Genomic DNA, 22,624 nt, shown 5'->3' on the forward strand with positions numbered 1-22,624 from the left:
CCTCCCTCACACAAGATCCTTGATGTTTTGGTCCTAACTCAATCACATGTGATTCTAAAAATTCCTACAAGCCTTAAAATGATTTTTGGGCACAATATGACATGTTTTTAGGAGTTTACGGCCATGGAGCACCTTCTATGGCCGTAAAATCTCAAATGAAGAGTTTTGATGTGTTTAAGGTCCTTAAACTATTTTTGGTTGGTTCTATGATTTATTCCAAGGCTTTTGGTGGTGTTGGATGGCTTTCTAACACCTTAGAAGTGAGTTTACACCCATGTTTGAGGAGTTTACGGCCCAAGTACATGCCTTGGCCGTAAACTCATACAAACCCCTCAAAATTCATGTTTGAAGTGTTCTAGGTCCATAAACAATATTCTAAAAGTCGTATCTAAGTCTTGTTTGAGCCATGGAAGGGTTTAAGGGCTTAAAACCCTTATAATATAGTGTTTACGGCCTAGACACCTTCCTGGGCCGTAAACTCATAAACAAGGCTCTAAATTATGTTTCAAGGCATTCTAAACCCATTCCATAAAGTCATCTAGCCATAACTAAGGTCCAATTGTGGTTTGGAAGGGTTTTGTTGCTCAAAAACCCCATTTATATGAGTTTACGGCCTAGGACTGTTCTAGGGCCGTAAACTCATGGCAATGGTACTAATCCATAGATTATACTTGAATTTGATGGATAAAGAGGTTGCATAACAAGCTAAGGAAGGTACCTTGATGATCAGAAGCCTTAAACTTGAGATTTGGACCTGTAAACTTGGATTTAGGAGAGAGGTTGGAGTGAAAGTTGTAGAATTGAGCAAAAGCTTCAAAATGAAGACTTGGATCGCACCCGGCCAACTTGCCGTAACCCGATATTGTTGATTCTAGAAATGTTCCGATCATTAATATGAGACGTTAGAATGAGTTCTAAGGGTATTAAGACACTTATTAAGTCATCAATAAAATATACGTTAATGACTTAATAAATTGTCAGAATCGGAAACGAAATCGGAAACGGCGATTGGATGATCGGAACGAGTCGCGAGAAGGGTTACATTTAGGGATATGAATTTCGGGTTGTTACATCTACAACCATCACAGTTTCATACACGCCATCCAAGGTAAAACTGCAAAATAATATACACCATTATTTAAAGCAGAAATAGATCCATTCTCATTATTAAAGGAATATCGAAAACGTTGTCTATATAACCCATGAATTGAAATGATGCTTCTTGTCATCACTGACGAGTAGCAACAAGTATTCAAATCTAAACATAACCCACTACTAAGTTTTAAACTCCAATCTTCGTAACAGGTAATGATCTCCTATTGCCCATGATCTGTTTCATTCTCCTATTCTCCACATCCTTACTTTTTCCCTTCATACATGCTTCAGCGGTTCGCAGGAGGGTTTGAATTTGAGCTAATGTGGTCTCTTGCTTGTTCAAATGATAAGTTAGGGTAAACTTATCATAACAAGTGGGTAATGTCTGCATGACTATATCAATAGCCAATTCCTCATCAAAGTTCATATTTCAGATTTAGAAAGCACTCCACATATCTTTGCATTCTTTGCACGTGGCTACTCATGGACTCTCCATCTTTCATCTTGCTAGTGATGAAGGACTTTAGTACCTCATACTTTTCCTGACAAGCTCATTGGTGGTACATTTCCACCAAGTCCTTGTTCATATCGTATGGCCATTAATCCTCGTAGAAAATTTGGAGCTTAGGAGTCATAGTAGCCACCATGATGCATTCCACTTTGGTTGCATCATTGTAGTGCTTCCTATATTCTTCTAGTTCTTCAGGAGTAGCTTTTGTTTCATCAATCTTGAGAAGTTCATTTTCGAGCACATGGTATTTGTCCTCGAAACGCAGAGCCATCTTGATGTTTCACATCAAATTATTATAATTGGTGCCATCAAAAGTAACCCTCGAGTAGATGGCCAAGAGTGAGAAGTTGTTCGAAGAGTTGTTGTTAGAGGAGGAACCAGAAGCATCATTGGAAGTTGACATCTGAAAAAGAAGAAGGACAAGTTTTGGTTAGATAGGAATATTCCTCAATATTATACACAAATGAAATGTTAAGGCTAGGATCCAACTAGATATTACACAACATAGAAAAGAATATCGTAATTTAATTTTGAAATAAATAAAGGTAGTTAAATAACCATTTACCAACTTCACCACAAAAAACGAAATTTAAACAAATTAGGTTTTTGAATGAAATTTCTAGACCTTTTGAGATTCACTGAACTATTCAATGGCATGTTTTTGAATAAAATTTCTAGACCTTTTGAGATTCACCCATTGCCACCCTTTATTAGTCCATATTAGTGTGTCGGTTAACCTCACACGCTCTACTAACGACTTACATAAACTGTAATGTGCAATTTCATGGATTAGCATCAAATTCATATTTTCCTAAAGTAACTAACATTGGGAATTTTATAAAGAACATTTTGTTACATTATAATTTCATTATAATTATTAATGAGAATTATTTGTACTATTAAACTCGTTCGACTAACGACCCTCCGCCAATCAAGAAAGCGGTGGGTGAGAGTGGACACCCATTCAACTACCATTTTACAGGAACTTTCCTTATACCCCCCTTTTATAGGTGTACTAGTGGTTCGACTGACTTGCCTTATCCACAAGGTTGTAGAACTCAATACTCGGTACCTGCTCGCCCAACTAGGAAGTAGCGAGTACTCGGGGAATACTTGGATTCGGTAATTCATGTAGAAATATTTTTATGAAAATTATATATGTCAAAATCATAAGTTAAAACCATAATTTGATTGAAATACATAACAAAATTAGATAAATGTGAATACATAAAAACTGAAATACACACAAATGTCTCACTTCATAAATAATTATAGAAAATTTAAGATATATATATATAGTAATAATCACATGTGTGTGTTAACTAATAAATCATTAAGTGTATTATACATATTAATCTTGAAATTCTTGATTTTTTTTTTCTTTTTTTATGACAATTTTGACCCTTTGACCGAGTTTGGCCGATTTTGACCGAGTTGGCCGAGTTTGACCGACTAGGCCCGAGTAAGACCGAGTAATACCGAGTAGGCCTGAGTTAGAGAGATGTTGACCGATTTTGACCGAGTTTGACATAATCCGAGTTTTTTTTTTGCCGAGTTCACATTACTCACCTCGATGGAGGGCCGATTCCAAGTAATCGGCCGAGTAGGCCGAGTTTTGCAACATTGCTTCTACATATAGTAAATATTAAATATTTAATTTTACATATATTATAGTGTGTATTTTAAACATTTTAAAATACTAGGGTTTTATAATCTTTTAAATTTTCAAAATTTAAACAATTAAAATTAAATTTAAAACAAATTGATTTAATAATTATCCATTAATTAAACCTTTAATTAGTTTATTAAATCAAATAAGGATTAGCAAATTAAATTAATAAAATAATTTAACCTAATCCACTCCCCGAATTTTCAAAAAAAAAATCAGAGGGATAATTGAAAATTTATAATTATCCAATTAATCACATAAAGATATAATTACCAAAATAAGAAAACCCTATCATGAAACCCTAATTTTCAGAAATATCAAATCTTTAGAAGGAAGTTAAGGATTCAAATACTTGTCATATTTCAAAAATCAAGAGGGTTTTGGAATTCCTAATTTTTCGAAATTTCTAGGACAAAGGTAAGGGTTAAAACCCTTTTCCAAACTTTCGAAATCTTGGGTTAGGAAACTCTAATTTCGAAAAACCCTAAGTTCAAAACCATTTATTTTCCCTCAACCCTACTTGATAAAGCTCAACCAATTTTAATTAAATTCAATAAGAAACAAGCCAAGGCACTGATACCCCTAATGGGTTTTGAGCATACCAAACAATCCCTATGTGTGCATGCAACCCTAATATTCTTGGATCTATGTTTTCTCTAATTGAACATACTGTAACAACCCGAAATTCCATATCACTTCTTGTAACTCAAATTGTAATCCAATTCGATCAACCAAACGCCGTTCCCAAATCCGTTTCCGATTTCGCCGTTTAATTAAGTCATTATGTTGTATTAATCTAAAATGACTTAACGGGTGTCTTAATGCCATTTCAAATCATTCTAACACCCCATAATAGTTATCGGAATAATTCTAGAATCGACCATATCGAGTTACGGCAATTTGGTCGGGTACGACCAAAAGCCCCGCGTAACGCCGGTATCGGATAGAATTCCGTCGTGTCCAATTTCCAACCACTATATAAAGGACTCAAAGCTTTCATTTGAAGCTTCTGGCCATCTTTCCTTAATCACTCTTCAACCTCTCTCCCCATCCATAATCAAAGGTCCAAAAACAAAGATTTAAGGCTCCAAATCAAAGAGGTAACATCCCTAACTTGTTATCTAACCTCTTTAGCCTTCAAATTGATGTTTAATTTGATTTTTAGGACCTGGAACATGTGTTTACGGCCAAGGATCAAGCTTGGGCCGTAAACACTTAAAAATGGAGTTTTTAAGCCAATTAACCCTTCTAAATCATTGTTGGGACTTAGATACGACTTTGAGGCTTACAAATCGGGAATCGAAACACTTAAAACATGAATTTTGTGGGACAAAAGAGAGTTTACGGCCAAGGCATGTGCTTGGGCCATAAACTCCTCAAACATGGGGAGTAAACACCATTTAATGTGTTAGAATGCCTTGAAACTTAACCAATAGCCTTGGAAAAAATCATAGAACCATCTAAAAATAGTTTGGAGACCTTAAAAATATCAAAACACCACATATAAGAGTTTACGGCCATAGAACATACTCCAAGGCCGTAAACTTCAAATTATATGTCATTTGATGCCTTTAAACGATCCCAAAGCTTGGAAAATTAACTAGAATCACATGTGATTGCTCTAAGTGCCTCAAATCAATTTTCTCTTGACCATAGGAGAGTTTACGGCCTTAAACTCCAAGTTTACAGCCGTGAACTCCCTTTTAAATGGTATAAATCCAAACAAATTAATCCAAGGCATTTTAGAAGTTCATTCCAACAACCCCCATGTCCATTCAAGCCATTAAACCCTCAAAATCACACCTACATGAGTTCACGGCCGTGAACTCATGTATGTGTGTGTTATATGGACGTAAACTCCATAAAATGTTTACTCTTGGGGAGTAAACTCAAATCCTAAGTCCCTAGTGCCATTATACGTCCGAAGATGTCACCCGGGTCACTCCAAATGCTCGTTTTGAGGTGTTTAACCTCATTGGAGTGTAATGTTCCATGTAATTAGTGATTGTAAATCTAATTGGATATATATGGAAATTATTACATTTTACATAGGGACATCGCGAGTAATCAAGCCCCGAACCAACGTTTAGTGTCCTAAACCGTCACATTTCCGAGTCTGGTGAGTTCATACCCCTACCCTTTTTCACTATTTTCAGGGGGGAACACAAGCAAAGTACAAGGGTTTCTTGTACTCAAAAACTTGTTTTCGTGTGTGTATTTCACATTTTATATGCTTTTAATATTGATTGATACAACTGATAACCATTCGAACATGTAGATCACGTAAACATTTATTTGTGAAATTGGTTTTATAAACTGTTATGTTTTATATATTTCACAAATCGTTTTCCACCTTTTATCAGTTAAAAGCATGACATTAGAACACATGAACAATACAACTTGTACACTGTTTGTCCTCGGTAACACTCCACAGAGATACGCGAGTGGAGGACTATCATATTATTACTAGTAAATTTGTTATTCCTGTATGATTGGAGACACGTCCTCGGCGAACACTCCACAGAGATACGCGAGTGGAGGACTACACCCGTAACCAGAATCTCTGGGATTTAGAGAGCGTGACTTGAGTGCATAGATCTATACGGGGCTGACTACCCCAAACCTGGCTGCTAGCTACAGCCGAACTAAAATGGTTCAAGGGTGACGAAAGTCATAAGGTTGTGGACTACTTATTGCCACAGGTTCAGTCTATCGTATGGTTATGGAACTCGCAATTAGGATAACAGAGATTTACTTATATTAATAATGAATAACTCTATACACTTCACAAGATAACCAGGTTCAGAATGCATATTTTGCATTGGTAATCAACATTCAGGAAAGTATGGGACTTTCCTGGGAAACCTTGTACATAACCAGATCTAACCAGAATACATCTTTTACATCTTTTACAAAAAGGTAACCAACATTCAGGAAAGCATGGGGCTTTCCTAGGGATAACATTTACATAACTAGATAAGTGTAACGAACTGGATAACCTTACATCTTTGACAAATGGTAACATACAATCAGGAAGGTATGGGACTTTCCTGGGGGAATCCATTGGTACATAACCAGAACAGTATAACAAAACAGATAACCAAAATGTACATTTTCACAATGGTAAACATGTTTTCAGTGTACAAATTTACTTTACATAATGTGAAACAACAACCAACCTTTTTAAGAAAATGTGAGATTTTCTTGGCGTGTGTTACATTTTCAAAAACAGAAAGGAAACATGAACATTTTCACAAAACAAAAACCGCTTATGAACTCACCAGCGTTATGCTGATTTTCAAACTGCTTGTGTTCTCAGGTCAACGTTAGAATAGGTACTGAAGATCCTTTTACCCGAAGTCGGAGTGCTCAGAAGACCCATTTCATTTTGTTTATATATATATATATATATATATATATATATATATATATATATATATACTATGTATCACAACTGTACAACTTTACTTTTGAAACAATTGTAAGACTTTTATATATGTGATGTAATGGTTGTTCTACTTTACTTACTATGTACATTGGATTTGATAGTCAACGTGGAGTCAACCCCGGAAATGTTTCCGCCTTCGGTTTTCGGGGTGTGACACATACAAGTATTGAAAATCAAAAGGAAAACCCTAGAAGGCATATACTATTTCCTAAATCTATAACAAAAGATAGTAAACATACCTTTAATTGTTATGTATTAATAACAATGTGAATCCAAGACTTATTGAAGCTTGAGAGCAAGTGCCACAAGTGTAACACCTATAATAGATCACACCCAAACTAAGCAAGAGGATGAGAGAGGAGAGAGGAGGAGACGGCTTGAGAAATTTTGATATTCTTCTAAGGTTAAGAGTGGCCGAAATCATGAAGGGGTACAACCCTTTATATAGTTGAGGTAGCTTTGAGCCAAACCTAGGGTTTTAAGGAGGAAACCCTAATTATTTAGCTTAAGGAATAAGCATCCCATGAACTTCCCATCCATGGCCTTTAGACGAAAATTCTAGGGCCTTCCTAGAAGTTTTCGTCCAACCCTTCCAGGGAGGACCAAGAGCCCAATTCCTCAACTGTCAATAAATTGCTAAACAGTCCCTACACTTTTAATTAATACAATTCATCCCAAAATTAACTCTAATGAATTTATGATTAACTATTAATTAAATACTATGATTTCAAAGTAATATATAATTTTCATAATACATAAATAAATCAATTATCTCAATTTATTGTTCAAATAATAAATTCAACCATTTTCTCCAAAAATCATCCTGTCTAGTTGCTAGTGTGAGGGCAACCCAAAAGGATTGTGCTATCATCAATTCAAGTACATACCAATTATATTTATGGGCTTAGACACCTAATCAAACAGTTTAATAAACAGCGGGACCGAAAATTTATAATACAAGGTGACAATCCGATTTTCATACATGGAGATAGTGTACGCTCATTGTTTCCTAAAGTTACTAGAGCAATTGCAATTGAGAATGAAAAAACCAGATGCATATTTGACAAGTTTGTAGGTCACACAGTATGGCTCTTAGGAACATCGTCATTACCACTGACCCTATATGATCAGTATACAAGGGCTGAAAATAATCAACGTTGGAATTTACAAAAATAGAATCAAAATCATTGTAAAATGTGGTATTTGGAAGATCTTTCATAAAAGAATTTAAGGATATTGCATTAACAATTCATGGGTTAATACAGTTTTGAATAAGTAGGGGATATAGGATGATTTAAAGCAAACCATTAAAGACAATTATAGAAATGTTAGTAACGAAAAAGATCATCCAATCTTTCGAGGAGACGAAGGTAGTGTTAGCCAGAACAATTAAAATTTCCAAAACGAAGCCAAACCTGACTAATATGAATAGGAGCAACGTTAGCTAAAGAATTGAGGAAAGAATTGACAAAACTATTGAAGGAATACACCAAGATGTTTGCATGGGAGCCATCTGACATGGTCGATGTACCAAGAGAACAGATTAAACATGATTTAAATGAAAAGGAAAGTGCAAAACCGATCACACAAAAGAAAAAAGGTCAATCGAAGGACATGAACAAAGTAATAAATGAAGAGGTGGACAAACTAGTTAATGTAGGGATAGTACATGATCACTTTTCTTGACTTGGGTTGCAAACTCGGTTTTGGTAAAAAATCAAAATGGATAGTGGAGAATGGGTGTAGACTTCACAGATTTCAATAAAGCATGCCCAAAAGGCTGTTATCCACTCCTATCTATAGACAAGAAGATAGAGTCCTTGCATGGGCATAAATGGAAAAGCTTCTTAGATGCATACAAAGGATATCACCAAATACACATGCATAGAGAAGATGAAGAAAAACTTCATTTCACATAGATAGAAGAACTTTTTGTTACACTAAAATGCCATCCGGGTTATGAAATGAAGGAGCGTCATACCACTACAAGAAAAATACCCTTTAATGACGCGCAAACAATGACACTCGCTGATTTACGATACATATTTTTGTGTACGCTTAAAAATAATGCCAACCTTCCAAAATTTGAAGGATAGAGGACACGCATGTTTGCGCGCCTTAAAATTAATGTCCAATAGAAAAAAAATACAAACACAGAGGGTACTTGTTTTAAATGTGTGTCCTATAGAAATGTGATTTTTTTAATCAAACGCGCGTTTTTAAAAGGCAAAAATGAAATCCTCTGAAATTCTAAAATTTTGAAGTGCCCGCTTCTTCAGTCTCTCCTCTCCTCTATATCTTCCTTCCTTCACTCATTCCTAGGGCTTTTTCAAGAACCATTCTACCTAGGGCTTTTTCATGAAAATTGAAAACGCTCTCCGATTCTCGATCGGTTCTCCCAGGCCTCTGCAATAATCGACGATCTCACTTCAGGCTTACATTTTGGCTGAGTTTAACCATTCCTTCACCTTAATGAGCTTTTCCCCACTCAGAGAAAGCCTCCCTCTTCTCCCTGAATTAGTAATGGATACCTCTTCCATCATTGGGAGATCCTTAATGATGTCCAATAACATCATACGCCACGCAATCACATCCTCCAGACACTATAACAAAATTTCAAAATTTCGCTTAAACATACCATGAACTACCAGGTTTTCTTCTTATTCATCCCCATTTCCACTAAGGGGACGTTCGATTTTCTTTCTAACCAGGTCCGAAGTTAGGACCCGGTCCTCAATCCGAAGTCATCTTGTTTGTTTTCCTCTCTACACCTTTGGACTCAGTCCAAATCAAGGATCTAGTCCACATTTTTGTGTCGATTTGGTCCAAGGAAAAATACCTGCTGACCGAGTTGTTGTGTGTCGTTCTCATGTATATCCTCTTCCCTACTTCCTTCTTTGTAGTTCGTATGTCGAACCTTGGTTCTCCTTCAAACCAACGCTTAGCTTCTCCTTCCACCACCACCGGTTCTCACGCAATTGATCGTCGGACTTCACTCCAGTGCCTCCCAAGGATGACGACTTTATTCCAGACTTCAGCCTCGCCAAAACATCGTGCATATATATATATATATATATATATATATATATATATATATATATATATATATATATATATATGTTTTACAGAAGTCGGCCAGTCGGGGGATTTTTAAAATTGTTTTTAGGATTTCCAAATTTAGTCAATTTGAATGGCGTTGTTACAGAAATTGTTTTATAAGAAGTTGCTCTACGGAATTGTCGATGTCTCTGAAAGAATATACGGTAATTATTTATCCTTCTATGGAGTAATTAGATTCATATGTGTATGTATGTGATACCATTACCTTTTCCGTTAAAACCTTTTCACCCTAAATCATCTCTTTCATTCTATCTAGGTTTATATTCTACTTCTAATTTAGGGGTTTGATGCATTAGGAAGTTGAATTCTGGGACAAAAAGTTGTATGATTAGGGATAGAAAAGATTTTTATAAATTGAAAATTAGATATGGATCTGTTATACATTCAACCTCATTTTCCTTTTCTACAGGTCTCAATATTAGGGTATGGCTGCATGGGGCTTACAGGTATCTATAACAATCCTCTCCCTGAGGAAGAAGGCAATAAAGTGCTCAAGGAAGCTTTTAATAGAGGAGTTACATTCTTTGATATTGCTGATGTATAATGAGATACTAGTTGGGAAGGTAATTGTATTTCCTTATACAAAAAAACAAAGCTATATAAATAATCTTCATGAAATTATTGCAATGTAATCACATTGCTAGACATTTATCCTAGTTGATTAAACTGGAATGCTTCAGGCATTAGATATGGATCTGTTCTATAATATGCGTGATTTTTAACTTCTCTTCATCTATTTCATTATTTTATTCTGATTTTATTCATTTTTTAAAGAAATGTAGCATAATTATTTCATTTATTGACAGGTATTGTTGTAAAATTTAAACAGGGAAAGTTTTTAGTTGATTTAGCTTGTCATGGTGATAAGTTGTTCCAAGTAGTGTAGTGTTCAAGGAAAGGTAAGCAATCTGGGACAACTAATCTTTGTTTACCCAAATTGCAATCCAGTCAAGGCTTCATGAATTATTAAAATATTTTTTTTAATGTAGCAACAAGAACCATTGGTGTGATCAGTAAAATCGATCAAGCATCTTCCGATCCCAAAGTTCTTGCTGTTGTTTAGGCACTTCTGTTGGGTCAAGGACCAAGGGTATGTCTGTGATCGATTATTTTGCTATTACTTGGTTTATGTAATTTGTGTTGCTATGTATCAGATTAAGAATAAATTACAAAATGGTCCCTGTGATTTCTGCTATGTATCAGATTAAGAGCCCTCACGTCTATGTGTTAACGAGGTAAAAAAAACTACACATTATTTTGTTTTTTTCATTTTTAATTAATTCCCCTTTTCTCTTATTAATATTATTATTCTTTTAATTTCATTAGGGTAATCATTTGTAATGAGTACAGGTTCATCGTGTACTTGCGGACATAGTTTCAGCTAATGCTACACCAAGACTTGGGAGATATCCTCCATTTGAAAGAGAGGTACTTTGTCTTTTTCTTTTTCTTTTACAGATATGAGAAATGTACTTGTTTTTACTCATGATAGCAATTTGATAATGCTGATGTGGCACTGTTGTGTGCTATTGTTTTGACTAGGTGGTGGCAATTGCTACAACAGCTCTGGAGGGGTATAAGAATGATACAAAGACCATGGTGATTGCAATTGTTATAATTTTCTTATGTAATGGTTGATATATCACACACTTAATTTGTCTACTCATAAAGCTGCTTTGGAGGGTATAGCCATGAACACGAATTAGTCTCTATTCGATCAGTTACTGATGCATGCCCACAAGGTGCTTGACATAATGTCTATGTGCGATAGGCTGAAGGAAAACACAACACTAAACTATGTTTCAATCTATCCAAGAGCCTCAATGAAAAGGATTACTACACATTATGGATTGAAAAATATGATCATGACTCTTTATATGTGTCACCAGGCTTACCTAATAACAAAGATTGTTCTCTAATAACAAAGATCCAAAAAGTAGATAAGTATCCCACCCTTAATCAGGTAACTAACTAAGTGTATGGGTGTAGATATTTTCAATTCCTTTCAAGTGTATATATATGTAACACTCAGTGTTGTATTTGCAACCAACATTGGTGGCTTCGGGAAGAAATCCACCTCAAGTTTACTTTTGAACCAAACAAAAACCTAAGAGATTCAATTCTTTAAAGTACATGTTTCAATATAAACGACTCGTAACTGTAAGTTTCCTGTTTTACCCTTTGTTTCACTCCCAAAAATCAAAAAAATTGATTTTTCATTTTCTTTCTTCATCTTATAGGTTCGGTCTGCACCAAATTACTATTATTGGTGTGGCAAATGGCTTTAATTTTGAGCTTTAGTGAAAACATGGTATTCCCATAAGTTAATTTATCTTTTTTTTCTTTCTTTTAGGAGTATATTATTTAATTATGAATTAATGATTGTGGTGGGCGTGACAGGAGAGAGAGGTAAAGTTTTTCACAGAAACTGAAAAAACAATCAGATGAGTGGACCAAGGACAGGGGTACCTTACTTTTTGTAAGAAAGGAAAGAAGAAAGAAATATGTTTTCTCAAGATATGATGATGATGATTTTTGGGTATTCACACCATTTTATCAATTTAGCCACTGATATATATATATATATATATATATATATATATATATATATATATATATATATATATATATATATATATATATAGGACGTGAAATCAAGAATAAGGTTCCCTCACACACTCATCGAATTCTGGTGGTTTTTTATACTTATGGTTGGATCCTTAATGATATCAATTGTTGTGAGCATTCACATGACATAAATATATTTTTTTCTGTAGTTTTATTTTACTATATTTTGTATCCACTGAACTACATTTTGCACTTTAGGTGATAACTATTGAGTTTTCTGCAGACATTTGATACTTGATTGGAGATACAAAGGAACATTGTAGGTTTCCAGTTTCTTCTTTATAGTTTATATCTCTCATTATATTTCATAATAATTGATTGTATATAACATAATTCCATAATTCAGTGTGTATAAAGGTACACGAACAAGGACAAGTTTTATTTTCATCATAGGTTTCTGGATGCTGGATCTTGCTAATAACACTGTTCAGGTAACAATTTATAAAAAAAAATTCCATTTTTTAAAAAAAAAACTTTTGTTTTAAACCATTACTTTAAATTCAAGTCACAATTTTAATAATTCCAGGGCCTCGCTCGAGCTCTGCTGGCTGATTTAGCAGGTATGTACCAAGTTTTCTGAATTCCTCAATCTTAATTTAGATCAAAACCCTAAACCCAAATCTGTTAATAGTTTCACCTTATGATGTTTGTGTTATGTCTCTATAGATGCTAATAATAATATTTATTCATTTATTGATAGGCCCTGATCAGAGGAACTTAGCAAATGTTATATTTTGTTCATGGATGGCGATTGGAAACATCTTAGGGTTTCTATCTGGTTCTAGTGGAAATTGGCACAGGTAAATTATCTATTGGAAGTCTTCTTATTATATTATATGGTTTTATTTGACTTTTTTTCATTTTTTTTCTAATTAATTTGATCATTCTCCATGGCAGGTGGTTTCCTTTCTTGAAAAGTATAGCTTGGTGTGAGGCATGTGGAAATCTGAAGGCATCTTTTTTAGTTGTAGTGGTGAGTTTTTAATAGCTAAATATAACTATATCTTAAAACTGATAAATTGACAACCAAAATGCCTTCTGATGTTTCTAACTAACAAAAGGAATATTGGAATATTAAATAATAATAAACATGTCGGCATGTTTGCAGATTTTTCATACATTTTGCACACTGGTGACACTCTACTTTGCAAAAGAGATCCCTTTAGCACCAAAACAACATAAAAATTTATTACATTTTGCTCCTCTTCTTAACAATCATCAGCTGACCGGGACTGAAAATTCAGACTCAAAACTCCTGACAAATTCTAGTAAATCATCTGAGGTTGAAGAAAAAGATCAAGTTGAAACTTTTAATGATAATCTAGGGGCAGTTTTGATCAACTTGTTGAACAGCTATGCCATTTACCAGTAGGGATGCATTCAATGCGTATTGTCATGGCTATCACATGGGTATGTTTTTAAAATGAAACTAAGGGTAAAATGGTCATTTTTCTTTTGTTTACTTATATATATATATATATATATATATATATATATATATATATATTCACATCACATGTGCAGTTGTCATGGTTCCCTTTTTTTCTTTTTGATATAGATTGGATGGGGAGAGACAAAAGGAGATGCTAACAAAGTTCAAGCTTATGATGAAGGTGTTAGAGAAGGTGCTTTTGGTTTGCTATTAAGAACAAGAGTTTTTCATTTTTATTTCCTTTTTCAAATTCTAAATAATCACTAAATTCATATTTATAATCATTTCTCTGATCTGACCATAATAAGTATTGGGCAGGTGGTTCTTGGTTATATGTAGCTTGTATATGTATTACAAAGTTATAAATTTCCTTATAAACCTCAAGTTAAAAGAAGATTTATCTTATCATTTTTTCTGTTTGGCATTTTCCTAGTGAATGTAGTGTTTGCATTTCTGGTTCTATACCAGGATACGAGGTATATAACTATATATTCGTATTTATATCTATTTTTTTTATCTTTTTATTTACTATTGGGTTATTAAATGCACACAGACACTTTTTTTTTTGAAATAGAAATGCACAAAGACACTTGGAGCAAGGGCATACTTAGTTTCCAGTTTTGACCTTGTTTTTTTTTTAAATAAATTACAGATGGTTCCATTGTTAATGAAAGCTATTGGATGGCAAGGAGAAAGTATATATATAGTAGCCCTTGAGACACTATAATGTGTGGTGGTTGTTGGAAATAGGGCATGGGATGCACTTGTTGCACAAGGTCTTAGGTTAGTAATCATGTTGTATATCTAAAATCCAATAGTCGCCATCGATCCAATTCGACCTCGATCTAGAACAAGGTCACCTGTTAGTTTTATAGGAATGTATAACCCATGTTAGCAATGTATTATTTTTGTTTAATATTAATATTGCTAAAGTGAATCTCCTTTAACAAAGATCCACTATTTCACTAATCGAATACGTTTATTTATTGTTACATCGTAGAAAATTTGTTATCTTGGATTTCCATAGATAGCACATTTGACTAGTGTCAAATTGTTCTTGCATATGCTACAACTTAAATTGGATCTTACTTAACTTACCAATGTTTTTATATTTATGACAAATTGGTCCTTTAAAATGTTGGCGAGGTGGGTTATGCCTTTCAAGATCTATTGGAGATAGAGATGTTGGGGAGTTCATTATTCCAGTCCCTCATGTCAAACAAGTGAAGGTTAGTTTAGTAATTAAACTCAACTTATTCCTCTTTTTATTCACAACTTTTATTTACTCATGATCTTCAGCTATCTTCTGCTTGTGGGTGGCTTGTAATTTCAAGTAATGGAGTCTGGGATGCTCTTTCCACTGAATCAGCTCTTGAATGCAGTCGCGGATTAGTTCCGGAATCAGCAGCAGCACAAATTGTCAAAGTACGGAAACAAAAAAATGTCAAATTTGTAATAAAATATTATGCAATGTATTCTATTTTTTGTATATGATATTTTGTATGACATTAAATTTTATGAAATGGACTATAATTTTTGTATATGATATTTTATTTTCTATTATGAGGCATTAAATGCAAATTTAATTTGAAAATTAGTAAATCTATAAAAAGTATATTTTTTTAAACATTTAAAATTATGATACGCAAAAATGTGTGTCGTCTTCATTTATGACATGGCCTTTCTTGACAAGGGCTTTCTTGATACGCATTGGGTGTCATTAACACGCGCGTCGTAAGGTTACGACACGCGAATGCGTGCCGTCTTCCTTTATGACAGAGCCTTCTTTGATAAGCATTGTGTGTCGTAAACGTGTGTCGTAACTGTGCGTCGTAAATAAGCGTCGTCTCTCTTTATGACAAGGCCTTCCTTGACACGCATTTGCGCGTCATCTGAGCCTTTTACGACGCGCAATGAGCATCGTAAAAGGCTGTTTTTCTAGTAGTGTACTAAAGGTTTGCAGACAAGGTATTCGAGCCGCAAATTGATAGAAAAATGGAAGTATATGTGGATGACATGGTTATAAAAAGTCGAACCGGTGCTTTTTTCTTAAAGGACAAAAAAGAAACTTTTGCAAGCTTGAGAGACATTTAACTGAAGCATAACCCAAAGAAGTGCCTTCTTAGGGCAGAAGAAGGGAACTTCCTAGGGTATGTAATATTGGAAGGATGAATTAGAGTGACCCTAGAGAATATAGAAACACTGTTGAAATTGAGGTCGCCAAGAACCGTGAAAGAAGTGCAAGCACTAAATGGAAAATTGGCAACATTGGGACGTGTCTTAGCAAGATCAGCAGAAAAACCTTTTTCGTTTACAAGACATTGAAAGGAGTACTTGACAAAAAAATATTTTATATGGACAGAAGATGCAGAAAAGGCTTTCACAAAATTAAAAAATAGCATTGTCACAGTTTCCTATGCTAATGTCACTAGTACTGGGGGAGACATTAACAATTTACTTAAAAATATTAACGTAGGCTGCTAGTGTGACATCCCCAAATTTATGGTCATTTTAAAAAATTATTTTTGAATATTTTAAAATAGAGTACTTATTTTGTTGTTGAATTGGTCCCAAAAATATTATTTCAATGTGAGATAATATTAACGTTAAACATTTCCGAAGAAACATTCGATATTGATATCTTGTCAAAACTTGGGATGTCATAACAGATACAAAACATATGCATAAACAGGCCTTACATTAATTTATACTAATTATCTACATCTCCTTTAATTTCACAGTATAATGTATATTTGCATCAATACCTATGATACAAATAACTTAATCGGTCACATTAGGAAACCTGGTGAACACATAGCGTTTTCAACCCACAATAACATAGTTACTATGTTTAATTATCAAACACTCAACCCAATTACCCATCCCCGTTTTATTATTTATTCTTCCTTAAGGATTTATCGTAAGGTTCATCTCCTAAATCACATTTACTTATCATCACCTACATTGCATTTCCTTATATAATTGTTGCTAAGGATTTTTCCTAAGGATCATCTCCTACATCGGATAGACAATATTTTTTCGGGGTTACTCCCCGAATACGTGTCCAACAAGGGTTAGAGTATCATCGTGTGACAACCCGAAACTTCTAACCCATGTAATTGATCTAGCACTAAAACTTGAGTTCATTGTCTTTTATTAAATCTTGTGGTTTCATTGAGTGCTCTAGACTTAGTATAATCTTAGATATGAATCTTAGGAAGGGTTGGAGAGTGTTTAGTATCACAATCTCGGGCCAAACTCACTAAATAAGGTGTGTGCGGCCACACACGTGTGTGTGCGGCCACACACCTGTGTGTACGGCCACACACCCAGCCGCAAACACCCTCAACCTCACACCCAATTCAATTTATGGATGGTGTGACAACTGTCAAATTCAGGTCATTCTCGGACTCATGCATCTTTGTAAAAACCATTCATGCACAACATGCCATGGCCTAGTAGTATAGATTAGGTCAAAATCTTGCATAAACTAGGATCCAACTAAGATCTAGGACTAATATACTTGACACTTACGATTCTAGTAAGTTGCTTAACTACAATAGGAAATGCCAATGCGATAATTTAAATGAAACTTTCAAGCTTTGTTATAATTGAAATAGGGTATAAAACCCTAAAAATAAATTAAAACATTCTAATTATACTTCAACATGTTGTGAATATCAAACAATATTCCAATAAACCATAAAGAGCCAAAAATCCAAAGTTATAAATTATAAAGCTTAAAAACCTTATAAAATTTGGCTATAAACTTCCAAATATCAAATTTTATTAATCAAATTATGGATTATACCAATGAAATAGAAATATAAATTAACATGCATTAATCATATTTAATTAGTTAAAAACAAGATTTTTTTTAAATAAATCAAAAATTGCTTAAAGAATCACTTTTATAAAAATTAGATTTTTATAAAAATTAAGGAGGAATTTTTATAAAATTTGAATTGAGGAGAGAGAAGGCCCTAATCCACTCAAAAATCTGACCATTCTCCCCTCCCCATGCCCTCTCTCTTCCAAAAACTCAATCATTAAGCTCATTCCCTCACTCCACCTCTTCTTTCTCCACTCTCTTACACTCCACTCTTCACACACTTCACTCTCTTCTTCCCTCTCTCTAAACCCATGAAAATCCTCTCATTCCTCTGCAAAATTTCGAGATTGTGAAGCCCTTGAAGTGTTCTTACTTCCCTCAAGATCATAACAAAGGTAAACAACATCATCTTCTTCCATAGTTACATGATTTTACTTCTTTTCTTTCTTAGTTTTCTCTTCTTTTCAGATTCTATGCCATTCCATGGCTAGAAATCTTTATATTTTCCCTTGTGGTTTGTAGATTCTCACCATAACACAATGCATGTGTTAGAGATGGTGAAAATCCGGGATCAAACCCATGCAAGGAGTGAAAAAGATGCACATATGATCATGTGACATCAAAACCTAATATTTCATGTTCTTCTCCATTTCTTTTGTGTTCATACATGACCAAAAGCATTTAAACCATTTCTAGTACATCTTGGATGCTCATTCATTCCATGCATGTGTTAGAAATCGGGCCTTACCAAGGACATGCATGATGTTCTTGTTGAAATACCCTAATAATGCACACAAGCAAACATGCAATCTGCCAGATTACTTTGTTCGACTTTGAACGGTCATAACTCAGCCATTTCTTAACCAAACCATGATATTCGTTTTGTATTGGTTAGTTCCACGAGTTAAATTTCAAACCCAACTGGTCTTACTGTAAAATATTAAATATCCGAGTTTTGGCAATTTTTACAAAAAGATTGCGCATACAGCTCTTTTTCTGTGATCACTATTTTTGTCTTGCATAATCAATGGCCTTAAACCCAACCATAAATCCGAGGAAAAATACCTTAGAAACTTAACATATCTAGTGAATGATGGTTGAAAGTTCGTGGCTTAAAACCTCACTGAATGGGCTACACAAATTCATGAACTTCAGCCACATTTACACTTCATGCATTATTGCATGCAACTTTTCTTAAATTGTTTGGAATCATTACCCTCATTTCTCTTCTGAATACATTTTTTTACATTTTACCTTTTGAAAGCACTTGCATGCATGAGATAGTCTGGGAAATTTCAAGAGCTTTTGTTATTTCTTTGATTTATTAGAGTTATTGCTAAAACCAAGGGCATAAATCATATAAAATACTTCCAGAGGTCAATAAATCCTAAATAAATTCATGGATGATACTCATGGGGCATAATGACCCCTCACCAAATTTCAGAAATTTTTGTTACTGTTTAATACGATTTCTAATTTTCTTTTGTTTAGGACATGATAAATTACAAAACCACCTTAGAGGATATGAAAATTTTATATAACACTTTTCGCGTACCTTACCTGTGATGGGTGACTCCAGAAAATAATTTCAAGAGTTTTCATCATGTCTTACTATTTTTCCCAATTTTTGGTAATTATAATGGTCTAAAAATGGGAGAAATAGTTCTGATTATCCAAAATTCATGAAAATTTACCAGGATATAATATTATACAGTAGGAGGTTACATAAAAATGTTGAATAGTTTTCTCTACTGTAAACTATTTTTCTCTTATTTTCTAAAATTAATTGCATTAAAATGCACTTAAATACACATAAATAACCAAAACCCGTTTATGCATTATGAAAACCACTTTTGATATTTTTCCCAGGATATTTATACTGTAAAAGATGTTACAAAAATTTATGGTGATTTATTTTAACTGTTTAATATTATTTCTCTTATTTATGATTATTTAAAGGAATAAAACACGGAAAAATAGAAATACCCACTGAAAAATATCTTTTATATTTTTACCAGCCTATTTATGTATAATAAAAATTAAATAAAAAGGTTGGGTAATTTTGGAAACTGTTTTCTATTTATTTCAATTTTTATTGAAATAAATGTTCATAAATCATAAAATATAATTAAACAGCTTGGAAATCAATTTTTTTAGTTTTCCCAGCTTAGTATTGTGTAATAACAGTTAAATAAAAAGTTTGAGAATTTTTATCCCTTGAATACTATTTTTCGTGAATTGATGTTGTTAAGGAGACTTAAAATTTGGAAAATTAATATTCCAAAGTTGTAATTAATCGCACGACTTGTAAAATTACAATATTTCAGAAAAAGTGTAACCAATTGATATGAAATCCAATACTAAAACATAAATTGGCATTTCCCTATATGTAGAGTCTAGTATATTAGCATTAGATTTCGACATGGAAACTCACTAGTGTGTGTGTTTGATGTCGTAGGATCCCGGTAGTAAGACGTTGGTGCATCCCGAAGTACCGCTTGTGCCTACACGAAACATCGTGAGTATTCACCACTCCCCTATTTTCGGTTTTTTTTAATATTTTGGGGTGGAAAAGCATGTCCTAAACTATTTATATTCGTCATATTTATTTGACTCGTATAAACTTGGTTGCTATATTTTTCATATTGTGAGTATTCACCACTCCCCTATTTTCGGTTTTAAATGTTTTGGGGTGGAAAAGCATGTCCGAAAAAATATTTATGTTCGTTGTATTTAATTAACTCGTATAAACTTGATTACTATATTTTGCATATTGTGAGTATTCACGCACTTCCCTATTTTCAGTTTTTATGTTTTGGGGTGGAAAAACATGTCCAGAAAAACTATTATTTGCATGTTGTATTTAAATTGATTTGTATCAATCATGATTGCTATTGTATTGCTATGTATCTCTATGTATGTCTATGCAACACGGAACATGAGAACTTATCGTACTAAGGCCCTTCCCTTATCTCTAACCATTAACTCTTTGAGCCAATGGTCATTATGGATAGCGCTATTAGGAATTGACAACTCCTCACTCGCCCGAATCGCTGGAGTGCATGATACCATATTCATCTATGGAACGATAAGCATAGATCTCGATAGGGCTTCAGTCATAGGTTTGGTTGAGACTCATTGTTTGCTCATACACATACAAACTCGTTTCTCGCTATAGCAATAAACTTGTATTCCTTAATAGCAATCAACTTGTTTATCATTAAAGCAATGTACTTGTATTTACGAAAAGCCTTGTTGTACGCTCGATTTTATAAACTTGTGAACTCACCAACTATTTTCATAGTTGACGCTCGTTTTACATGTTTTTTCAGGAAAAAATTAGTAAGCGGATGTAAAGATTCATCATCATAGAGCATGCTGCATCGTGTTGAAGCTATTATGAAGTTATATTTTGAACAATGTTATTTTGAAAAACTTGTATTTTGTTTCTTTTGAAGCTATGGGTTGTAAACTTTTAAATACTGCTATGGTGATGTATCTTTATCTTTTGCAATGAAACCGTTATCGCTGTCATATCTTGCGTTTCCGCTTTAGCGGGGTGTGACAGATGGATACCTCTTCATTCATTCATTTAGGTGTTCTCTTCCTTCTCTCTACTTTCTCTCTCTAAATCCTCAACCAAGAACACTTGGAAGGCTTTATAATCGTGATCTACTTCATCTTCAAGCTAAGTATAGTGGTAAACACTTGGATCCCAAGCTTAAAACTCATTATGTTCATCATATTCATCATCCCATGAAGGTGTACGGCTGCACACCTTCAAATGGGGGCACCATACATTCAAAACTCCCAAGTATGAAGAGCATACACTTCAAAAATCAACATATGGACTCAAATGAGGAGTGTACGGCCACACACTCCTGTGTACGGCCGCACACTCTTGTGTGCTGCCTCACACACACTCCCCAACTGCACACTCATTTTCAAGACCATACACCCACTCTAATACCCATATCTGGCCCTAAACTTGCATATATCATTAAGTTTGGATCATAGGACACTTATTCTTAGTAATTCCAAGCCCTAAGGATGTTTTCCCATCATGTTTAGTCATGAAAAACCTTAGTTCTAACTCATTTATGTGTCATCACATGAAAAATAGGGGCCATAGGAGTTTAGGGCATCCGTTGACACTCGATCTCTACATTAAGCGGTGAGTTCATACCCCTACCCTTTTTCACTGTTTTTCACGGTTTTCAGGGGGAACACAAGAAAAGTACAAGGGATTACTAGTACTCAAAACTTGTTTTCATGTGTGTGTTTCACATTTTATATGCTTTAAACACTGATTGTTACAACTGATAACCGTTTGAACATGCAGATCACGTAAACATATATTTGTGAAATGGATTTTAAACTGTTATGTTTTATATATATTTCACAAATGGTTTTCCACATTTTATTAGTTAAAAGCATGACATTAGAACCATCAAAACATAAAACTTGTACACTGTTTTGTCCTCGGTAACACTCAACAGAGATACGCGAGTGGAGGATTATCATATTATTACTAGTATATTTGTTAGTCCTGTATGACTGGAGACACGTCCTCGGCGAACACTCCATAGAGATACGCGAGTGGAGGACTGCACCCGTAACAAGAATCTCTTGGATAGGGAGTGTGACTTGAGTGTATAGATCTATACGGGGCTGACTACCCCACACCTGGCTGCTAGCTACAGCCGAACCAAAATGGTTCAAGGGTGACGAAAGTCATAAGGTGATGTGGACTACTTATTGCCATATCTAGTCTATCGTATGGTAATGGAACTCGCAATTAGGATAACAGAGATTTACTTAATAGTAATAATGAATAACGTAATACATTTCACAAGATAACCAGGCTTTCAGTATACATCTTTCACATT

The 22,624-nt window shown here is 34.2% G+C and overlaps 1 pseudogene; it reads left to right on the forward strand.

The window, feature by feature from the left end:
• The first annotated feature begins 12,686 nt into the window (after positions 1–12,686).
• LOC128127470 (sucrose transport protein SUT4-like) lies at positions 12,687–14,344 on the forward strand (annotated as a pseudogene).
• Positions 14,345–22,624: the final 8,280 nt, after the last annotated feature.

This window comes from Lactuca sativa, chromosome 7 (genome assembly GCF_002870075.4).
Source record: "Lactuca sativa cultivar Salinas chromosome 7, Lsat_Salinas_v11, whole genome shotgun sequence".
Classification (NCBI taxonomy): domain Eukaryota; kingdom Viridiplantae; phylum Streptophyta; class Magnoliopsida; order Asterales; family Asteraceae; genus Lactuca; species Lactuca sativa.